Source organism: Lissotriton helveticus, chromosome 6, assembly GCF_964261635.1.
Source record: "Lissotriton helveticus chromosome 6, aLisHel1.1, whole genome shotgun sequence".
NCBI classification, from domain to species: Eukaryota; Metazoa; Chordata; class Amphibia; order Caudata; family Salamandridae; genus Lissotriton; species Lissotriton helveticus.
This window is the reverse complement of record NC_136067.1, coordinates 1,361,613,189-1,361,636,237: the sequence shown is the minus strand read 5'-3', so window position 1 is coordinate 1,361,636,237 and position 23,049 is coordinate 1,361,613,189. Positions and strand designations below refer to the sequence as shown.

Below are 23,049 nucleotides of genomic sequence, written 5' to 3'. Positions count from 1 at the left end.
CCCCCTTTGTACCAATTCCCCACAAAACGTCTGGGCATGTTGTTCATAGTCAGATACTTCTGTGCAATTTCTCCTTATGCGTAACAATTGTCCATAAGGCAAGTTAGATTTTAAATTTCTTGGATGTGCACTTCTATGGTGTAGAATAGTGTTTTTATCTGTGCTTTTCTTATACCTCTTATTGAGGTGGCCGAGTCAATCAGGTGGTCCTTAGATTCAGGGGCATCAGCTATGCTGGTGCTCCTGGATCTATCTGCTGCTTTTGATACTGTAGATCATAGCAGACTGCTGACTCGGCTCAAGGACATTGGGCTTGGAGACAAAGCACTTAATTGGCTACTCTCCTACTTCACTAATCGCTCCCAGAAAGTGGCCCTGGGTCCCTTCTCCTCTGGACCTAAAAACCTCTGGTGTGGTGTTCCTCAGGGGTCGGCACTTAGCCCTCTGTTGTTTAATGTCTATTTGGCCCCGCTTTTTACCTTGATTGCCAATTGGGGGGTCAAGGCAATATCTTATGCGGACGACACCCAACTAGTCTTCCCATATACAGACACGTCTGAGGCAGCCTTCAGCAAAATCAGGGGCTGTCTTCGAGACGTGGCCAAATGGATGAACACTAATAAGCTCAAAATGAATGCGAGCAAAACGGAGGTGCTTTTCTTCGGAAATCTCAAACATCCCCCTCCGGACCTGTGGTGGCCAACGGAAATGGGCCCTGCCCCTTCTCCTGGAACCCATGCAAAAAATCTAGGAGTAAGATGGGATGAGAACCTGTCTTTTTTGCCGCATATACAACAGCTCACCGCTGGCTGCTTGCACAAACTCAGAAATTTGCGGAAATTTCTGCCTCTGATACCAGTCGAATGTCGAAAAACGGTTGTTCACGCAACAATCACATCTCGACTTGACTATTCTAACGGCCTCTACCTTGGTTTGCCCAAATATGCGGTAAAACGCTTACAGATCGTGCAGAATGCGGCTGCGAGATTGATAAAACGTGTCCCTTTCAGGCAGCACATCTCTCCGCATCTGCACGAGCTGCATTGGCTGCCAGTGGTTAGCAGAATTAAGTTTAAGGCGCTTACCCTTGCCTTCAGAGCGCTAAAAGGCAAGTGTCCCAACTATCTAAAACTCCGACTCCCCCGCTACCTCCAAAAACGAGAGCTGCGCTCCAAATCCCTGCTTAAGCTAACTGTACCGCGTGTAAGGAAAGCTAGACATGGAGGCAGGTCCTTCTCGGCCGGCACGGCGAAATTGTGGAATACCCTGCCCCCTGCCATCCAATCTGCCACGACAGAAGCCAGTTTTAGGAAGCTCCTAAAAACCTGGCTTTTTATGCAATAATCCTCTCTTCCCCCTGACGGTTCGCTCCTTGTTGTAGGATTCGCTAGCGCCGGGACACCTCTCCAGTGGTAGCTGTTCGCGCTCTATAAGCATCAGTATTATTATTATTATTATTATAATTATACAGCGAGGCTTTAAGTTCTCCCTCAGCACATGTCAATTCTAAGCCCAAATAGGTCATCCTTGTCTGGCTATATTCAATGGAGAATTTTATGTCCTGGTGTCTGGCATTCAGTCATTCATGGAATACTAGTAGCTCCGCCTGGCTCCCCTGCCACAGGAGCCAGACGTCGCCAATATAGCGGAACCATTGGCTAATTCGATCTTTAAATGGGTTATTGGTTTCAACGAACCTTTTCTCGTATTCAGCCATGTAGAGAACCGCCATTTCTGGTGCATAAGGACAGCCCATGGCCGTCCCCTTAATTTGCATAAAAAATTCTCCATTAAAAGAAAAATAGTTTTTCTTGAGGGCAATTTCTGCCAATTTCAAGATAAATGCTGTGGGTACTCGATGTGGTCTATCCCTGCTTTCCAAATAAATTTCCATTACCTCAAGCGCTTCATCCTGGGGAATCTGCGTGTAGAGGGATGTAACGTCCATTGTGACCATTATTTGGGTTGATGGATCAAAGGGTGTCCCCTCCACTTTTTTCAAGAAGTCAGTAGTATCTCTCAGGTACGATTTGACATGGTTTAGAAAAGGCTTGAGAAAAAAGTCAACATATTTCGAAATAGGCTCGAGGCAAGAATCACACCCAGAGACTATTGGGCGTCCTGGGGGTTCACCAAGGATTTTATGAATTTTAGGCAGTAGGTAAAAGACGGGGATTCTCGGGAATTTTTTAGCCAAAAACTCACATTCTTTCGGACCTAAGAATCCCTCGTCCTTACCTAGTTGTAAAATCTCTACAATCATAGCCTGAATCTCTTTGGTTGGATCTTCCGATAGTTTCCGATACCACATATTATTGTTGACTTGTTTGAGACCCTCTGATAAATACATCTCGTGGGGCCAGATGACAACGGCTCCGCCCTTGTCGACCTGTTTAATCACGACAGAGGTGTCTTCTTGTAAACTTTTAATGGCTGCTCTTTGACCAAAACTGATGTTCTGTTTTACATATTTTTTGGTCTTCTCAAGTTTATTAATCGAAGACAATAATACCTGTTCAAAAGCGTATATCTGTTTCGGTATATTTTGACTTGGTACAAATCTTGATTTGTTCCTACCTGTCACCTCATTACTCAGAGCCAGTGGTTGGTTTGCAAAAAAGGCTTTCAGTCTAACTTTACGACAGAACTCTATTGCTTCCAGTTTTAGTTTAGTGAAGTCTGTCTGTTTGCATGGTATGAACTTTAACCCAAGATTCAGGACCGATTCTTCATTTTTAGTCAATACCTTTGTAGATAGACTATTGTACTTGGACCGCCTATGATTTGTAAAAGCGGTTCCGGGTCCTCATCTCCCATGGTGCCTTGTACTTGGTTTAGGGTTGTTGGCCTTGGTCTAAAAAAGCCACTTGTTTTTTCTGATTATTACTTCTTGTATCTGATCCAATGAATCAGAAGATGTTTCTGAAAAGGTGGTGAAACGGTTTCTAGACCGCCCCTGGTACGTATACAATGCCCTGCGTGAATCTGTCTGAGAATAGTAGTCTTCTTTTAAAAAGGGATATGTCTTCTCCAGGTTAAAAGATTTAGAGTCTTTTTCGTATTGAAAACTCTTGTCGTTAATGGTGTTATCTCTAAAGGTCTGGATGTCCTTTTCTATTTTATCTAGGAGTGTCTTTACATCAGTAATGGTCTGGTCGTTTTTAATGGCTTTTGTTAATTCCTCAATTTCTTCAGCCTCTTTGAGACATAATCTCTGTGCGGTTTCAATGGTATGTACCATTAGGTCACGGCTGCATTTGGTATTGATGCAGCTAAAGCCTTTTTTGTACTCTGCGTCCTCGATGAAAATCACCGGGACATTTTTAACTTGGAGACCACAAGGGATCGTGCCTCCCTTGAGGTGCTTCAAGAGGAAATGCCTGTGTAGTTCTGTCCGAATACGTTTTTTGTGTAGCCTAATCAATTTATCCGATTCATTCGGCTGTTTTGCAGATGTACTCAGTGTAATAGACGAAAAGGGGGAAGAGGCAATTAGATTTTGAATATGATTCTCTGTGAATGATAATGTATCCTTTTCAGACATCACTCGGAAGGGCAAACGTGTCCTTCCACTCCTTTATTTCTAATTACTCAAGAGAAGGGCAGTCTTGTGCCCTTTGTACTCTCGCGGGTGGATAGGTCCTGAAACATTGGGGTGGGCTGGACCTTATAATCAATGGAATACAACATCAGTGCCCACACCAACTAGAATCTCAAACAATTATTTTAAGGGTCAAACCAAAAAATTCATTTCAGTTTTGGCCGGGTACTTTTATTTATACCCCTCTGATTTACACAATTCTTTTTATACATTGTTTATCTCATTTATGAATGAAAAAAGAAACATATAAACATTCAAAGCTATTTACACAAATATATACAACACATATACCAACTACATACCATTACTTAATACACAGAATAAATACAGTCCATACATCCTACGTGCAATACAAACAATATATCTTAATGCATTTATGTTCCAACAATCAATATTCAAAAATTAATTATAGACAAAGTCAAAACAGGAGACAATATCACCAAATGGTGACCGATTTTTTACAGCTAGCAGCCGCTAGTTTATCCAACCAATGATATTAATTGCTCCTTAAGTTTTTGCCGACGCGTTTCGAATCCAAGTAAAATGCTTCCTGGATTCTCATCAGGGCTTTGTCACTTATCTGCAATAGGTGTAAACAAAAATAGGATTTTTATTTGTTGATTGCAAGATGCCTCTCTTGTACCCCCACACCTTTATACCCCAGAGTAGTTCTATATATCTACCTGCAGGGATTGGGCCAACTATCTCTTCTTGAGACTCGGATTTAGCTTTTACTGGCTACTCAGTTGTGTCAGTGATTCCTGTAAAAAAGGAGGAGTTTTTATAGCAAGGGGAGAATCTACTTGGGCTACGAAATCCATTTGAAGTGGCACCTGTAGTGGCAGGGGTGATCGTACCTTTATATTGCTGGAGGCTGGCTCAGGTTGTTCCAGACCCACGGGCCGGGGTCCCTTTCCACATGTGATCTATGGAGATCTATGGAAATTAATGCCATACGATCACTTTTAATGTCCCATTAGCAGCATATTGCATTTCTGTAGTTTTAGATGAGGCACGTACCTTCCTAACTTAAATGAAGGCCGTCTTTTTCACGCACCACTTCTTTGAATGTTTATTCTTTCTCTGGCTGGCGGGCAAAAATACGATGGAAACAGTCAGTCTATGCCCGACTTTGGAAAAAGCCCACGCCCCGTAACCAGCGTATGTTAGTTCCAGTCTGCCTACCTGGTCCTAGCCGTGGTGTCGTTTTCAAGCATATGTCCGCTGCGGAAAGAAGCCGCCTGTGTCTCACTCGATCCTAATGCATGAGGATACACGCGCATTAGTCAATATTCCGCTGCGCCCTCGCTAACATGCAATTATTTTCTGGGTAAGAGGGAACGAGTTACCTTTCTTTCATGACACAGTCCCGTTTCAGATTCCACCGCAACAGCGGCCATCTTTGAATCCTTCAATGTACGTGTTCACTTAGACCACAAGGATCATGGTACTCGTAGTTTCTATCAGACAGGTATTTCGGTAGCAGTTCGTGTGGTATCCCAAAGCTCACATCCGCTCATATAAATCATTGTATTCTGTTTTTCCGGGCATAATATTAAACGGCGGTCCATCAAATGAGACAGATGATACTTAAAAATTGTCATTTACTTGAGGGACTTGAATGTCCATTTCCGCGCCCCTTATTTGCATAAGGAAGAATCAGAGTATAGGCAACAACTTGTGCGAGCAGATATCTCGCTACCAAAAAATAAAAACACTCTGTTATCCCAATGGAATATGAAACCAGTGGAGGGCCACCACAAATGTGGGAACTGTGTGGCTTGTTCTAATACCATCGAAGGAAGCGAATTTGAACATGTGGGAGTTAAATGGAAACATTCTGCTTTCTCTAATTGCAAAACGAGAAATGTTGTCTATGTTGTAACTTGTCCATGCAATAAGATCTATATTGGGAAAACTAATCAGCAGGTGAACATGAGAATCACCCAACATAGGTCGAGGCTAAAAAAGAAAGTAGTGACGGCCCCAATGGTGGAACATTTTGAGGAAAAGGGGCATGGTGAAAATGACTTCAAATGGTCAGTCTTATTCAGCATGAACAATACAAAACGTCCTGCTGATGTAGAGAGAGTGCCGTTACAGAAAGAGGCTTATTTAATATTAAAATTCAATACGACACAAACTGGCCTCAATAGTCTCTCTGAAATATCTAGGCCATGTTAGCGTAAAGACACTGACGGCGCCCTGCAGTTGATTTGCTTGGAGGAATAACACTGGGACACTATGAAACTCCCATTTTCCGTTTTTTCTGTAAATGCCCTTATAAATTGGTAAGTTTGAACTTGGTCAGGAGGAACATATAGTGTTAGAATATATATAGTTTGGTTGCCTTTAAACTGCATTAAAGGCTTTTTCTTCAGCAATCTGAGTTTGTGTGTTATTTGGCTAAGAAAACGGAAAGTCAAGTTGTTGAATTGATATATATATATATATATATATATATATATATATCAAAACAAAACCCTTTCAGGCATAGAGTGACGCATAAATTATGCAAAAAAGAAGGAGAGAACTCTGGGTAGGTCTCAGTTTAGGTGGAAAGCAGCTCCTGTCAGAGCACTCTCAACACCAGCGACACTCTAGATCTGCTCACCTCAAATGTCTGTTTTTCTATCAAAGTTTTTAAGCATAGGATTAGACAGTGCTATCCATGCCGAGATAGAAAATGACAAAGTCTTTCGCCATTTAAACAGCAAAGTCTTTAAGCATAGGACTAGTACAGTGCAGTCCTTGCCGAGCTGTCAAATAACAAAAGCCATTTATCACTCCAGGCACAATATTACAGCTTTGAATTGGTAAAATACCAACTCAAGCCAACCTGAAATGAATAAAAGCAACCCCATACACAGTGTTTCGCTCTAATTAGAGCTCTTCAGAGAGGTATAGCTTTGTCCAGACACAAGGGAGCACCCAGTATTAAGTCAAAACAAAACCCTTTCAGGCATAGAGTGGCGCATAAATTATGCAAAAAAGAAGGAGAGAACTCTGGGTAGGTCTCAGTTTAGGTGGCTTTTGTTATTTGACAGCTCGGCAAGGACTGCACTGTACTAGTCCTATGCTTAAAGACTTTGCTGTTTAAATGGCGAAAGACTTAGTCATTTTCTATCTCGGCATGGATAGCACTGTCTAATCCTATGCTTAAAAACTTTGATAGAAAAACAGACATTTGAGGTGAGCAGATCTAGAGTGTCGCTGGTGTTGAGAGTGCTCTGACAGGAGCTGCTTTCCACCTAAACTGAGACCTACCCAGAGTTCTCTCCTTTTTTGCATATATATATATATATATATATATATATATATATATATATATATATATATATATATATATATATATATATCCGCACCGATGCAAAAAAGGGCATGCATCTAATTATGCGACTATGGCTCTGTTGTGGTAATATTCTAGAGGTCTTGCAACTGGGCTATAATCATCATGTGTATTGGGAACATGCCAAGAGGCAGATTGAAACTTTACAGGATAGTACTAAAGTGGGGTTAATATCCCAAAGACGTTTTCGACCATGGTGAGGCCTGCACTTTCCTATTAGTGGCGCCACGGAACCAGAGAAGCAGGCAGTCCTTTGCGGGTGTACAGTGAAACTTTCACTTTTACCGCGAGGACATGGAGTAAGCGCCCCTGGTTCCCTTTTTAAATGGAAAGAAAAGCGCTATTTGAGGCTTAACCACTTGGATTCGATTACCACTTAAGTTTAGCGCTCGTAAAACAGGACCTCTACCTGTAACTTGATAAGAAGTCACTATTTTAAAAACGGACATATGGAGCAAACACTCCGTGGCCCAGACCATATTTTAAAATAATGGAAACCTGACGCCATCCAAAATTGGAATCAAAGGGAGACTGTGTTGGCCCCTGAACTACGACAGATAACATTATAGTCTTGACAAAGGTGGATAGAATTGTGAGAAACCACCGAAACGCGTCGACGCACTCTCCAGTAAAATTCTTGTCTCGAATACCCCTGTGGATACACTGTATTGTTGTGTACATAACATTGGTATCAGAAATAGAGCTTGGATATACGCTTAGTACTGTACAAGTTCATGTCTTACTGTTTTTCTGTCTCTATGTATCAATCTTGCTGGTCAACATTGAATGTCAGTTGTTTTATGGTTTAAATTGTTTTAATACTTGTGTCAAGTGGCTTATTGTCCACGTTTTTAATTACTGTATGTTTAATAAATTGTGGTCATTATTTCATATGCGAATTGTGTAATTGTTTTCGCCCCAAAAATGTTTTTTGTTTATTACAAATTGTACTTTTGCTCAAGGGAATTTCTCTTTTCAATTGGTTTGTTAACCCTATTTCTCTTGATTTTGATTAAGGGGTACCTCTCACATTTTCCTCCTGTTAGTGTCTAATTACAGCCTGTGAAGACTGGCATGGTGCGTGAGCTCAGCGAGATGCGCCAGTCATGTCTTGTGGCCAAGCCACGCCCTCTAGACAGAGTATTAGTTTGCATAGATTAGTTCAAGTTACTGTATGAAACTAGTGTAGTAGAGAATATAGTACTATCACTTAAGCCATAATGAGACGTGTGGTCTGGCAGCTAGGTACAGCCATTGGCGAAGAACTGAGGAATGGCATCATGAAAGTTTATGAGACGTTGTTTCCATTCTAGAGACTATATTATCTAGGATGGATGACAAGTCCTAATGAACTTATAAAGTCCTTTACACATGTATGATTCATTGTCTCTGTATGTGTTTGTGATGTAAAATGCACAGACACCGTACACTTGTATGAGAGGCGCTAAAAAAACAAAAAAATACATGTGAGAGAGTGGCTATGGAGAGATGAGAGGCACTGGTTTAGGGTGACCATGCGTCCCGGATTTGCCCGGACGGTCCCCGTTTTTCATCAGCTGTCCCAGGAGATTTCATGAAATTTAGCTCATGTCCTGGTTTTAGAGAGGGTTGGCTGATAACTGCATAGGTGCATTTTTAGGTTTTACAGAGCAGGAATAGTTAGCAGTTGTTTCAAGAAAGTAATTTAATTACCAGGCAAGCTTCTGGGTTTAAAAATGGCATTTCATGTATGTTCTAACTGCCTGTTCTGTAATTCGCTGCTGAGGAGAACTGTCATTATGTGCGTTGGCTTGAAGTAAAACTGCAGTCCTTCTTCTATTTTAGTAAAATGTCCCGGTTTTTGGCTTAAAAATTCTGGTCACCCTACACTGGTGGAGGGCGATAGTGAGGGAATCGTTGAAGAACCCCAATAAAGATGGTGGTATCCTGGGGCACTGTAAGGTCATCATTTACTATGCTGCTTTTAAAACGAATAAGTTTGAATATATAATGAAAAATGTGTTGGAGAATGTACCATTTTTTCCAAATTTTTCTTGGGGCAGAACCCCTCCAAGTCCCCTTGTAGTTGTTAGGCTTGCTCACTTGCTATGCACCGTATGGGGGCTGGTCTGACCAAATTTGCCAGAGCTGCTTGGGGTTCCCAGTCCGGCGTGCATTGTGATGCCTTTTTCTTCACAACTAAATATGAGAGCACACGGGGAGGGGGTTGGCGAGATAATGTGCCAGTGTGTTTGTTTTTGAATTCCTAAAGGGTATTTTGAATTCCTAAAGGGTATGTCTTTTTTTACAAGCTATTTTACTATGCAGACCGTCACGGCCATACTTTATTGTAAAACACAATAAAAAATGTTGTTTTTTTTTGCAAAAAAGGAATACGAGGGCACATTCAAATATGTGAGTTCCCCCGTGTCTGCTGAACAAAAATTATTAGGTTTGATTTAATGGACTAAATATTTGCAATGTGTATAACAACATCTAGCTCCATTCACAGCCCCCAAACGAAAGAAAAAATATCGAGGGTGTCGCAGGTGTATCCAGGACACCCACAATAAAATTAAAACATTTTTAAAAAAAAAGGAGGAAAAATTAATAATGAGCAGCAAGCGCTGTACATGACCACAGGAGAGCTTATTTATGAAAAGGACTCCGGTTGGAGCACTATGCTCTTCATCTAAAATGCTGAGAATCTAGTGGTTTGATCTAAAGGCTACACTTTGTGCCTTGAAAAATGTTAAAAGATCTCTTGCACTAAAACTATAATTTGCGCCCTTGCCACGCACTACTTATGACTTCACAGGTAGCATTACTCATGACAAGTTCTAGGACATCACAGATAACATGACAGCAAAACTGAAATGACAAAACACTGCACAGTGGGGTGCGAGTTATAGATACTTGAGATAACTATAACTAGTGAATTTCAGTGGTTTTGTTGATTTAAATTGGTATATTTTAACTGACATTTTCACCTAACTGTAACGTCCCTTTAACCTTTGGTTTTTCAGTAATTTTAAAGTTTTTTTTATGCAGATCATATTACATATTTAACTAGAATGTCACTTAAACCTTAGTTTTTTTGGTAAAGGTAGTTTTCCCGTGCAGGGATGGCACTTGCATGCAGCTTCACTCCATTCTGGGGCAGTACAGACAGCATGGAGCTGCATAGCCCCACTTATATATATATATATAAATATCTGGGTGATCAGTCAAGCATGGATTGAGAAAAAGGGAGGTCTCAAAATGCATTTTCCCATAAGAAAATTGAACAGCCATATAGCAAAACGAAAACTGCTGGGGGGAAAAACTTGCGTCCGCTGGGCAGGAACAAAGCCGGCTCCCACTGCACCCAGGATGGGTGCATTCAGGGGAGCTGGCTGAGTCATGGGGGCCATGGGCCCCCACTTAGCAGCACATGAAACCACTGCTAGAGGTAAGTTGTCAGGTCTAACCTGGCGTCTGGGTTGGATTCCAAGATGAAGAATAGGCAGTTAGAAGTATAGATTAGAAGTCACAGACTTGAATGTCATGAATCTTGATACCATTGGGTCCTTTGATGCTTGTAATGTAGACATCTTGGGGTCCCGACGTTGAATCGACTGAAAGGGAAGTCTGATGTCTGCAGGTGACTCAAAGTAGATCCTTTTTATATGAAACGGAATTGGATTAACATTGGGGTAAATTTGCTTCACCTTATTTCTACGAAGGGCCCTAAAAGTCATGGGGATTACCAAATATCCTTTCTGAGTGGAGATCGCATCCAGAACATCTTTTGTTGACTTGTTTTCTTTCAACTGTAGCTCCCTCAAATTCCTTCCTGTGTCCTTAAGGTTAAGGGAAGTTGAGGGGGCGCTAGAGGGCGCTGAGCAAGATGGCCGCACGTCTGTGAGGCTCCGCCAGATCGGGCCGAAATCCTTCTAATATCCTGCATTTCCTGCCCTGATTGCTTACCCGGAGCTGCGGGCTTGTGTGTATGGACTAAGGTGCACACACTGGCGTAAACTTCGGCTGGTTCTGCCGGTTCTGGCACCGTGAACAGGGCTGGGGCCTGATTGCAGATCCCTGACAACGTGGTGCCTGGGCGGAGCTCCTGTGCCTGAGGACTAACGGAGGAGCTGCGGAGCGGCTACAGGGGACGACTAAAGCGGCGTGCGGAGCCGGCGGTCCCCGCGACGTGCACTGAACGCAGTGCGACGAACAACGAGCCACGCCTGGGCTGGGACCGGTCTCTGCCGGCGGCGGTGAGTGCGGCTGTGGCGGCCCGGGGTCGCGGAGGTGGTGCTGGGCCGCGCTGGGCCACTGCGTGTGAGCTGCGGCTGGCGGGGGCGGGGACAGCTCGAATGAAATAGAGGGACGAGGGCCGTTGAGCGTAGACCGGCCGCTGCCGGAGACTAGCTGGTGCCTGCGCTTTGGACCACGACTAACGGGCCTCCCCGCCACCTGCGGACTACTGAGCGTGAGACTGAGGCTACCGGCCATGTAACTGTCTGTAGGTGGAAACCGAGTGCGGTTAAACACGCTGCACGACTCGGAATCTCTTCATATTGGCACTTAGAGGCTCCGTGTGTCCTGAAACTGACTGAGCTGGTAGTATTTTGAGAAGAAACTATCGTCTTAGGCTGGTAACGGACATTCTCTGATTGCGCGCAAAGCTGGTTGAGGGGCCTACGTGAACGCTGGGGACTGACGCAGGGAGCCCGCCGCCTCTGATACTTGTGGTTCTGCACCACATTGCTGTGTCTGCATACTCTGGGGCATTGGGGCGCTGCACTCCGGGAGGGTCAGCGAACTGCTATTCCAGTAATATGGGCAGACCTGAGCGCAATCAGCCCAAATTAACATTTGACGCAAAAAAATTCAACATGTTGGCCTCGCAGCCGCCACCGGACTCGGAATCGGCTGGTGCGACACCGAATTTAGAGGCCGTGCTCGTGGCTATGCAAAAAACTTTGCAATCTATAGAAGGCTCCATGGAAGCAGTCAATCTTAGACTAGATCATATGGCCACGCAGTTCGACAGGCAGAACGAAAGAATGGGAGAAGTGGAACAGCGGGTGTCGGCAACTGAAGACGGATTGACCACCGTGACAACGAAAGTCTTCAACATGGAAAGGGTATTGGCGGTTATCCAGGCGAAGAACGAGGAGTTAGAAGGGAGGTCGAGACGCAACAACATCCGCGTCACGGGCCTGCCTGAAACTACGAATGTAGGCCGCATGGAAGACTTCATGGAACGTTTGATCATTGAAATCTTCGGAGCGGACCAATTATCCAAGGTGTTCATTGTGGAACGAGTACATCGATCTTTAGCTCAACGGCCGGCGACCGGTACCCCTCCACGCCCCATTATCGCTCGTATACTAAATTACAAAGACAGGGATGTGATCTTGCGCCTGGCGCGTGAGAAAGGAGTCAGAGTACCAGGGTAACAAGCTTCAATTTTTCCCTGATTTTACGGTGGCGGTGCAGACAGCGAGGAAGGAGTTCAATGCGGTGAAGCAACTTCTGAGAACTGAGGATATTCCGTATGCTATGCTGTACCCGGCGCGCCTCCGCATTGGCGCCCAATCAGACAATAAAATATTAACCTCTCCTAAGGCGGCGATGGACTATGCCAAGAAGCAGAAAAAAAGAAAACATGAAGCGAATGCAGCACAGGACAGAGAAGATGATGTACAGGAAGAAGATGCATGAGAGCGTACATTTGACGATATTTACGATACTTATTGATGCCGCTGGCAAAGTGCTGCCCTCACTGGGACTCACTTCTAGCTACAGACTGCAATGAGTTGACATAGATTTTTGGAAGCCTGCAGGTTCGAACGCTCTGCCATTCCCAGCGAAGTGTGGGACACATCGGAGTACCTTCGGCTGCGGTGCTGCTCCTTGTTGCGTATGTTTTTGCTGAGTAATGGCTGGGGATGGCGGCTGTATCCTTTACGTACTTTCCTGTATTGTGAGTATCATGACTTGCGGCTGCAAAATGGGATCTTGATAATAGCAGACTGTGTGATCACGGACTTGAGATATACATCCACTGGAAGACGAATATTGTGGGGCGGGGGGACGATGGCCATATTGACTTGTTGGTTGTGCATTAATGATATGGGCTACGTTATGCCGCAGCAACGGGACGGCGAGATCGTTACCCCGATCTTCTCCTGCTTACCTTACAAGTGGGAGTTGGGCACCTCTACGCCCCCACGTAGGGGAATACCCCGCAAAATGTTTGATGCACTGTTCCTAGTTGGGAGGTTGGGGTGACGGGGACGGCTTTGGCAGGTTTTGGGAGCTGAAGTGGGAGGGGGGGGTTGTTGCTAAGGGGTTCAGATCTGGCTCGATATGTTCTGACATGCTGGGAGGAGGTGGGAGGCGGGCGTGGAGACTCAGATCGAAAGGATGATCGCTTTCATGTGGTGTTGGATACTTGCACCGGTTTGTACTGGGATTCCTTTTTCAAGAGGGAGTGCCCAGCTTTGGGAGACTACACACTGTCTAGATAAGACAAGATATTGGGTAGGTGGATGTGATGGCTGAGGGTGGAAATGTTAAATGGGTTACTTGGAATGTGCGGGGACTGAACCGCCCCCAGAAAACTAGACAAATGCTGGCCTTTCTTAACAAACACGGTGCACAGGTAGCCTTTTTACAGGAGACACATCTGCAGGGTAGGGTGATAGAAGTTGTGGCTAAGCAATGGGCGGGCACCAGGGTTGCGACTTCATATTCGTCGTATGCCCGTGGAGTCATGATTTTAATTAAACGAAATGTACAGTTTGTCACTATACATGAGGAAATTGACAAAGAGGGTAGATACATCATACTGCATGGGAAGTTATGTGGCACCCTAGTAACAATGGACAACGTCTATGGTCCGAATATTGACGACCCTGAGCTCTATATAGCGCTTTGGAATAAGGAATATGCTCTGCCACCCTCGGCGATCGTCTGTGGGGGAGACTGGAATGTAACTCTAGATGGAGTACTGGACAGAAAGGATGCTAGGTCGTATGGGCACAGGAAAGCGACTGATGCAGTGCGTGATGGTATGAGTGGACTTGGTCTGGTAGATGTGTGGAGGTTAGGGAAACCAGATGCACGTGAAGGTACTTGCTATACGTCTGCACATGATACGTGGTCGAGAATGGACTATTGGCTGGTGACGAAAGATGTTAGTGGATTCGTTAAAAAGGTGAAACACTTGCCCAGGACTCTCTCCGATCACGCTCCCGTGCTGATGGAGGTGGGGTTACCGACACACTTTCCGCCCCCCTTCTCGTGGCGCTTATCCCCTGGAATCCTGACGGATCTGGTGATGCGTGAGAGTCTGGGAATGATTGTCGAGGAGTTTTTTACCACGAATGTAGGGTCGGTTGAGAGTATGTGCACGGTATGGGAGGCATTTAAAGTGACAGTGAGGGGAGAATGTATGGGTCTACAGCTAGGAGTGCTGAAATCGCTGCGAAACTCTATGTCCAAACTAGAGGGAGACTGCTGCTGGCACTGGAGCGACTGCAGGAACTGCAACCGGAAGCAACTCGGTTAGCGGAAATCCGGACGAAAGTTACTGAATATAACGATCTAGCAGACCAGGAGGTTAACTTCTTGTCCAAACGTGCTAGGGCGCGGTATTACAGTGAAGGGGGAAGAGCAGGACGAGGGCTAGCGGATAAAATTAGGGAACCCTGGGCTAGGCATTGCAATGTGCAGGAAATAGTAACGGAGGACGCCACTGTGACAAATGCTGTTGACATCCTGGACTGCTTTGTACAATATTATGGGAAGATGTATGGGTACAGGCAGACGGCAGAGGAGGATGAATTGGCGCGGTACTTAGATGATATAGCACTGGTCTGGCTCTCGAAGGGACAGCAGGATTTCTTGATGCACCATGTCACTGAAGGAGAGATACGAGATGCGATAGCATCGCTGCCAAATGGCAAGGCGGCTGGGACCGATGGGTTGCCATCCGAATTTTATAAGGAATATATCGATCTCTTGGTGCCCCGCTTGGTGATGGTACTTGAAGAGGCGTTGGAGCAGGGGCAACTGCCGGCGACGATGAGGGAGGCACTGTTGGTCGCCCTGCCAAAACCGGGCAAGCCACTCACTAGCTGTGAGTCGTACCGCCCGCTCTCTCTAATGAACACTGATGTGAAGATCATTGCTAAAGTGCTGTCAACGCGCTTACGACTGATATTACCGGACATGGTGTTACCGGACCAGTCTGGATTTGTGCCCCTCCGCTCTACCACACATAATCTGAGAGCTTTATTTGCGATCCTACATCTCCTTAAGCCGGAATTGGCAGCGGTGGCGGTCTTGCTGGATGCCGCAAAGGCCTTTGATTCTGTGGCATGGCGATACATGATAGCTGTACTGCATCGCATGGGTGTACCGTTTTTTTTCACCTCCTTGATCACGCTACTATATACCAACCCGGTGGCTCGAGTGCGGGTGAATGGACATATATCGGCGCCGTTTCCTATACAGAGGGGGACAAGACAGGGGTATCCCCTATCGCCATTACTTTTTGCAATAGTGTTGGAACCCTTGGCCTGTATATTGCGGCAGAGATACGCGGAAACGGCACTGCGCTTCCCTCTCAGGTCGCTGGCGGTGTCTATGTATGCCGACGATATGGTCCTGTATATAAGAGAACCAATGCAGAACCTAGACAAAGTACTACGGGAGTTCATCAGGTTCGAGCGATTTTCTGGGCTATCCATTAACTGGGAAAAGTCCATATTGTTGCCCCTGAAGGACGCTACCCTACCTTTCCCATCTGAATTCCCATTAGAATGGGCACTGGAACCGGTGCGATATTTAGGAATATGGGTTCACAGGAACAGTGCGGAGACGATCCATGCCAATTATGGGGTGGCTATTTCCAAGTTAGAGGACCAGGTTGCCCGCTGGATCAGACTACCGTTATCATTTGCTGACAGGGTCTCCCTCATTAAGATGGTGGTACTGCCCAAATTTTTGTATTATTTTGTTAATGTACCGATCACGCTGTCAGGCTTTGGGCTGCGATCCGGGCCTTATATCCCTCATACCCGAACGAACCACCGGCTTTGCGCGCCCTGCAGCTCATATATGCATCGACCAGTAGAGTCAAATTGATCTCACGGTTATATAAGGCCTCGCAAGAGGATGAGGGAGGGGGAGCTGTGTCTGCTAAGGCTAGATGGGATGCTTGCTTGCAAGATCCACTGACTGAGGATGAATGGGCAGAATGTTGTTCCATGACTGGGGGATTTGCGGCTAATGGCAATTTTCGACTCATCCACTATAAATGTGTGCAACAATGGTATTATACACCCGCCCAGTTGGCGAGATACGGTTTGCTAGACCAGTCCTGCTGTGTGCGATGCGGAATGGAAGGGGCTGACTTTCTTCATTTAGCATGGGGTTGTGCTAGAGTGCATGCGTTTTGGGTAGATGTGACTGCGGCGCTTTCTGAAATGACATTGACTGACATTCATACTGACCCGCGACTTTGCCTATTAGGGATAGCTTCTGGAGTGCCTGCTGAGATGAGACGGCTGGTGGTAATTGCCTTGCAATTTGCCAAGAGGAGAGTGGCTATGTCGTGGGGAGGGAAGCGGGCACCGGCTGTTAAACTGTGGCTCAATGATCTGGCATATTGTAGGGATCAATTGCTCTGTTATTATGAGGAACTACCGGAAGCCTCCAGACCACGAGATATATGGGGTCCCTATACTACCTATATGCTGTCGAAATTAACGGAGGAGGAGGGGCCCTAAATGGTTCTTCTTTGCAGATTACATTGCCTGAGCTGAGGGCGAGCAGAGAGGGAGCCTCCTACCTAGGTGTCTAACTACTGTGACTTAAACAGTCCCAATACATTACCTATCCATGTATGCAAATGTGTCTTCTCATTGATACCTCCTGGTGCCTACTTATACTGGACAAGTATAACTGAATTGCCCTCCAGACAGGGGAGGGAGGCAGTGTTCACGCCTAGACACTAACCACTCCTACGTTCATTCGTAGTTTTTTGTTGCCTAGATCTGATCCCGGGGTGTTGGGTGGGTGGGAAATGTTTGGTGAATTACGTTTTGAAATGAGACTGCTCACACTGTGTATGGGAATTTGCACAAGACTCAGTATTGCATTGTAACTTGCTAAAGTCTTGCATAACCGTATGAAATTGATTTACATGGATGACACGATTAGCGGCCGGCCCGGTTGGGTTGTAGGCCATCGGCTGTGTTCTTGTGAAACTACTAATAAAGGTGATATCTGCTAACACGGCTCAGGGTAGCACCAGTGAGCCATTGAAGTCGCTTAATGGGGGTACAAGCACTGATACGGTAGTGGGTACTAACCCTGTGTCCGCAAATATACCCACTACTTTGAGTATAGGGAATACACCGAGAACTAATATTGTGAGGACAAAGCGTTATGGCTATTCACTGCCTGATCTACCACCTGACTGTGCACCATATGTGGCAGTCCTGATTAATGTCCTACCAGTAAGGGAGGAGGGACCTCAAGTTATCCATGAAACACACGAATCGTTAAAGAATAAAACTGTGGTTTGGCTTAACAGAGAATGTGGTTTTCCAGTTGCTTTGGCAGACCAGATTTTGGTAACCACTAGAACCAACTGGATAGGTACTTCACATAAGAACATTCTGGGTGATTGTGTTATTGTCAATTTTAAAAGTCCCCACCTTGCCACCGCCTCCTTGATCAGAGCCGCTTCTCGCCCACCGAACGACCAGGGTATCTCACTCCGTCCCCTGGGTTATTTTTATAGACATTACACTGGCCAGCCTAATAATGATCCTGGGTGGGGCAGAGGGAGTGGTCCCAGTATGGTTAGTATGCCGAGCGGGTTCCAGGCAGTTACCTCCAATCGTTTTCAATGTTTAAGTGGGTTAGACTCTAACAATTGACTGGATTTTGGTCTGGCCCCCTCCTTACCCTGTGAGGATTTTGTATTGTCAGGAGTAGGACCCGTCGTAACAACTTTAGGGCCTGTAGTTAAAGAAACTCTGCCTCATGCAGATTGTACGATAGCCAGTATAGAGGGTGAATTAGGGGGAGGTAATGAGGAAATGCCGGAAGATAATAGTCAAAGCATCACCCACCCGCCCACAACCAATTTACGGGATAATTATTGTATCAATATGGCTACTGGATTTTCTAGATGCCATATTGCTAGCTGGAATATCGCGGGTTTAACGTCCAAATCCGATTGCCTGGGGTGGTCAGAATTTATGGCCCTTTTTGATATCATATGTTTCCAGGAAACATGGTGCAGAGATTTTAAAGGTTATAATGGATTTGTTTCATATCAATTACCTGCTACGGTATCTACCTCTGGTAGAGCTAAAGGAGGGCTCTTGGTTTTGATTTGTGTCAAAATTCCCTTTATTGTTAAAAAACATGTACTGGTAGGGGCACACTCCCAGATCTTATGGCTCTCCCAGAAGGATGGTAGAAACATCCTTTTAATTAATTTTTATAATAATATTTTTGACAGCACCAGGGTCCAGGTGGTTAATGCTTTAGCAAGCGCCCTGGATGACATCACAATGGGCTCCAATGTTGTCTTTGATTTGCTTTTGGCAGGGGATTTTAATATGTCTCTTTGCCCCCTCTCTAACCTTAATACATGCGGGGTGGTCAATCGCTATGTAGACGGAGATCTCCATTTCAAACACGATCAGTATGGGGAGTCTCTGAATAATCTCCTAGCATCATATGACATGGACATTTTGGCCAATGAGAAAAATGATCTAGGTGAGACAATTCCCACCTTTACAGGTCGGGGGGCCAACACCGTGTTTGATTTTATCTGTATTTCCTCCAGCCTTGTGCCCTGGACTTTGGCCCCTAAAGTCGTTGACATTTTGCTCAGCGACCATAACTGTCAAACTATAGAGGCCTTTCTCTGGAAAGAGAATAGGATATCTAGTACGGGCTTATTGACAATATTGAACCCTATAGACCTAATGGGACAAGACTAAGATGGAACTGGATAAAGCAGAAATGACGTCTGATTTTATTATAAATAGCTGCTTATCTGAAATCACTGAGATTCTTGAAGATGTTGACGTCACTGCCGAAATCATTCGGCATTTTATTTGAATTAACTTTGTCATTGATTGCAAGCTTACTATCTCAGTTAAGCGCAAGTCAGACCACCTAAGGGGGTGGTTTGACCAAGCATGTACTTCTGCGCTAAAAGAGCTAAAAAGGGCATTGGCAGCCAAACCTAGAGTTGAGAGCCTGGTTCTTAAACTTAGAGCTAGCTATAGGGTTACCCTAAAAAGAAGGAAACTGGAACTTCAGCAGGAGGCCTGGGATAATTTGGCCCAGGCTGCCGAAACTAATAATTGTACCTTGTTTTGGGCCACAGTGAATTGTCCGTTCCTTAAAGATGAGAAGGTTCCAGAATTAACATCCAAGGTCAATAGGGAAACTTGGATCTCTCATTTTTCTAGTATTTTTGATTCGGACAAAGCTATGGGTCATGAAGAGGCCTGTTGGCCCATTGTCCCTTTGGACATTACTGTCACTGAAGTTTTAGATAGCATCAGGGCCAGCAAAGGGGGGAAGGCACAGGGCCCGGACGGGGTGCCTATCGATATTTATAAATTAGTTCCGGAGCTATGGGTCCCTATTTTAGCTAAAAAATTTAACGCAGCAGTTTGTAATGGGGTGCCCCCTACTTGGGAAGAATCCATCATAATTCCTATTTATAAAAAAGGAGACCGGGGGGATGTCAAGAACTATCGCCCGATCTCCTTGTTAGATTCTTCAGTAAAAGTTATGAGTAGGGTGCTTCTGGTCAGGCTGGAAGAATGGGCAGAGGCCAATGGCATTTTGGCAGAATGTCAATTTGGGTTCAGAAAGGGGCGTGGGACGATCGAACAGTGTCTAAATCTTGAACTGTTGATCGGAAAGTATACGCAGGCCAAGATGGGCACCATTTATCTCTGCTTTGCAGATCTGAGCAGTGCCTTTGACTTGGTGGACCACGCAATTCTTTGGGCCAAGTTGATTGAAATGGGGGCACTGGAGGGTATTGTTAATTTTTTAGCTCGTCTTTACGCCAAACTACGTACTTGTGTACGATACGGTACCCATTGTGAGTGTACAACTAAGTTTAGGATTGGGCGGGGTATTAGACAAGGGTGTGTTCTCGCCCCCTTGCTCTTTACCCTTTTTATTAACGAAGTGGATTCCGTCCTAAAAACCATTGCAGCAGATGCCCCTAAAATAAACAATGCCAACGTCCCGGTATTACTTTATGCGGACGATGCCGTTTTATTGTCACGCACCCCGATAGGCCTCCAACGCCTGATGGATGGGTTTTCACAGTTTATAAAAGGAAGAAAGCTTGTGATTAACAAATCCAAGACTTATATCATGGAATGTGGGCAGGGGCATAAAAGGAAGTCATCTTCTTATTTTATCGATGGACATAAGGTTCAACAAATTGAAAACTTTTCATACCTGGGTATCACATTTTCTAACAATTGCAGCTGGACTAGCGAGCATAAAAATGTGAGGGCCAAGATGGCGAAGAGTGCACATGGAGTGTTTACATTAGCCACGAAATTAGGGGATAGGCGGATTAAAGACATGCTTAAAATATTACAGTCTAGATGTCTCTCTACCGCTTTGTATGGTGCCGGGGTTTGGGGCTTTGCCCCGGCCGGGAGCTTACAAGTGGAGGCGAACGTCTTTTTAAAAAGACTCGTGTCTACCCAAATCTGCCTCCAATGAACTAGTACACAGAGAACTCGGCATTCAACATCTTACTGATTTGATTCTCCTTAGACCCCTTATGTTATGGCGATCGATTTGGATGAAAGATGAAACATCTCTATGTAGAGCCATCATCAATGACTACCTCTCTATGGATAACCATTTAAAGATCCCATGGATTAAATACAATCTAGATAATTTCCAAGTGATCTATGGCCTCGATATTAAATTAAATAATCACGGGGCCTCTGTTTTATCCAAACTCGAAATGAAGAAGTCCTTCTTGAATCTTCTTTCTGAGAGGCGGTTTAGTAATAGTGGCAACCTATCCACCTGTGTGTCCTATAATGGTTTAAATGAATTTGTGGGCTACCAACCTTATTTGACCCAAGTGACTAGAGCGTCACATCGGTTCGTCCTAACAAGATTAAGGATTGGGATTGCTCACAAATTGGTGGCTTTCCCATCTCAGAACAAGCACCCAGTTGGTCCATGTCCATGTGACAATTTCTCAGCACAAAGCACTATGCACTTTCTTCTGTTGTGTCAAATGTATAGGTACTTACGAATTGTTTATTTAAAACCTATTTTTGTGTATTTAAAACCTATTTTTGTGAAGTTTGGAGTTAGGACTGTAAACGACTCCATAAAATTGCTCTTTAACTTGCATCATACCGATGTTTGTTTTTTCACGGCTACCTTCCTTCTTAAAGCAATCAATGCAAGGAAAAGTATGAGCTTTTAAATTATTTATTTAACCCCTTGCCTGTATATCTTGTTTTTAACATTGGAAATTGTCTAAAATGTTTTTTTTTATGTGCTTTTATGGACATTGCCTTTGTTCCGAATAAAGCCTTATGAAATGAAAACAGCCATACAGCAAAAAGAAAACCCCTGGGGGGGAAAACTTGCGTCCGCTGGGCAGGAGCAAAGCCGGCTCCCACTGCACCCAGGATGGGTGCATTCAGGGGAGTTGGCAGAGTCATGGGGGTCATGGCCCCCCACTTAGCAGCACATGAAACCACTGCTAGAGGTAAGTTGGCAGGTCTAACCTGGCGTCTGGGTTGGATTCCAAGATGAAGAATAGGCAGTTAGAAGTATAGATTAGAAGTCACAGACTTGAATGTCATGAATCTTGATACCATTGGGTCCTTTGATGCTTGTAATGTAGACATCTTGGGGATCTCGACGTTGAATCGACTGAAAGGGAAGTCTGATGTCTGCAGGTGACTCAAAGTAGATCCTTTTTATATGAAACGGAATTGGATTAACATTGGGGTAAATTTGCTTCACCTTATTTCTATGAAGTGCCCTAAAAGTCATGGGGATTACCAAATATCCTTTCTGGGTGGAGTTCGCATCCAGAACATCTTTTGTTGACTTGTTTTCTTTCAACTGCAGCTCCCTCAAATTCCTTCCTGTGTCCTTAAGGTTTTTTAATGGACATCTCCCAACAGTGTGACACTTTTCCACAGAACAGACATATGCAAGGCGTGTGGGTCTTTCTGATTTTTTTTTGTCTCCAAAAGAAGGGCACTTCATAAAAAATGATGGAATGATGCCTTAAAATATTCTGCAGAAAGTTGAAAAAAACTAAGCGGATGAAAAACGAAACTCTTTCACCAACAGCACAAAGGACCAAAATATGTTGACTTCAGTTCAAAAATCACTTGGGAAATGAATTTCCTGTAATATTAGTATAAGGGCAGAGTCAGGGATCCCACTCCCCAGAATGGAATATAGTTCTAACAACCAAATGTTATTGTGGGGCTTAGTATCTGCTCAATTATTTTAAAAAGCTCATGCAGATTTTTCCTTTCTTCTAAGGATGTGCTGCATAGCTGCCCATTTTCTTCTTTTTGAAAGGAAATTTAAAGAAATTTCACAACTTATTTTCATTTTACAGGTCATATTTAATTATAATCAGCTTAACCAGGAAAATTGACATTATTTACAGGAAAACAAATTGTCTGATTTTAAAGCATTCTTGGATACCGAATATTGGAGTGTTCTGCATCTGTTCACCTGTCTGACAGCCATCACCAGGCATTCAATGTCCACACATGTACCATTATGAAACTGACTGCTAGAAATCTGGATGTGCACCTGGGCCTCCCAGCTAACAACTAGTCGTCCATTCAGTATCTACCCACCTGTCCCGCTATGTCTGCATGAGATGTCTGAGCCTCTCAGTAAAAAAGTCCTGATATGTGCGCTATGCGTATTTTCTGGATGAGTGCCTAGATGTCTACGGATTCCAGTGTAGTCCCATTTCTGTAGGTGTGTGACCTCTGGAAATTCCTTACACATACTGTCCACTCCTGTTCATCTGTGACAGTATAAATGTGGG

At 44.5% G+C, this 23,049-nt stretch overlaps 1 protein-coding gene across 5 annotated transcripts in view; it reads right to left on the bottom strand.

The window, feature by feature from the left end:
• Window positions 1-23,049, bottom strand: part of DPY30 (dpy-30 histone methyltransferase complex regulatory subunit) — a 159,425-nt gene that overhangs the window by 45,931 nt on the left and 90,445 nt on the right. The window lies entirely within an intron of this gene.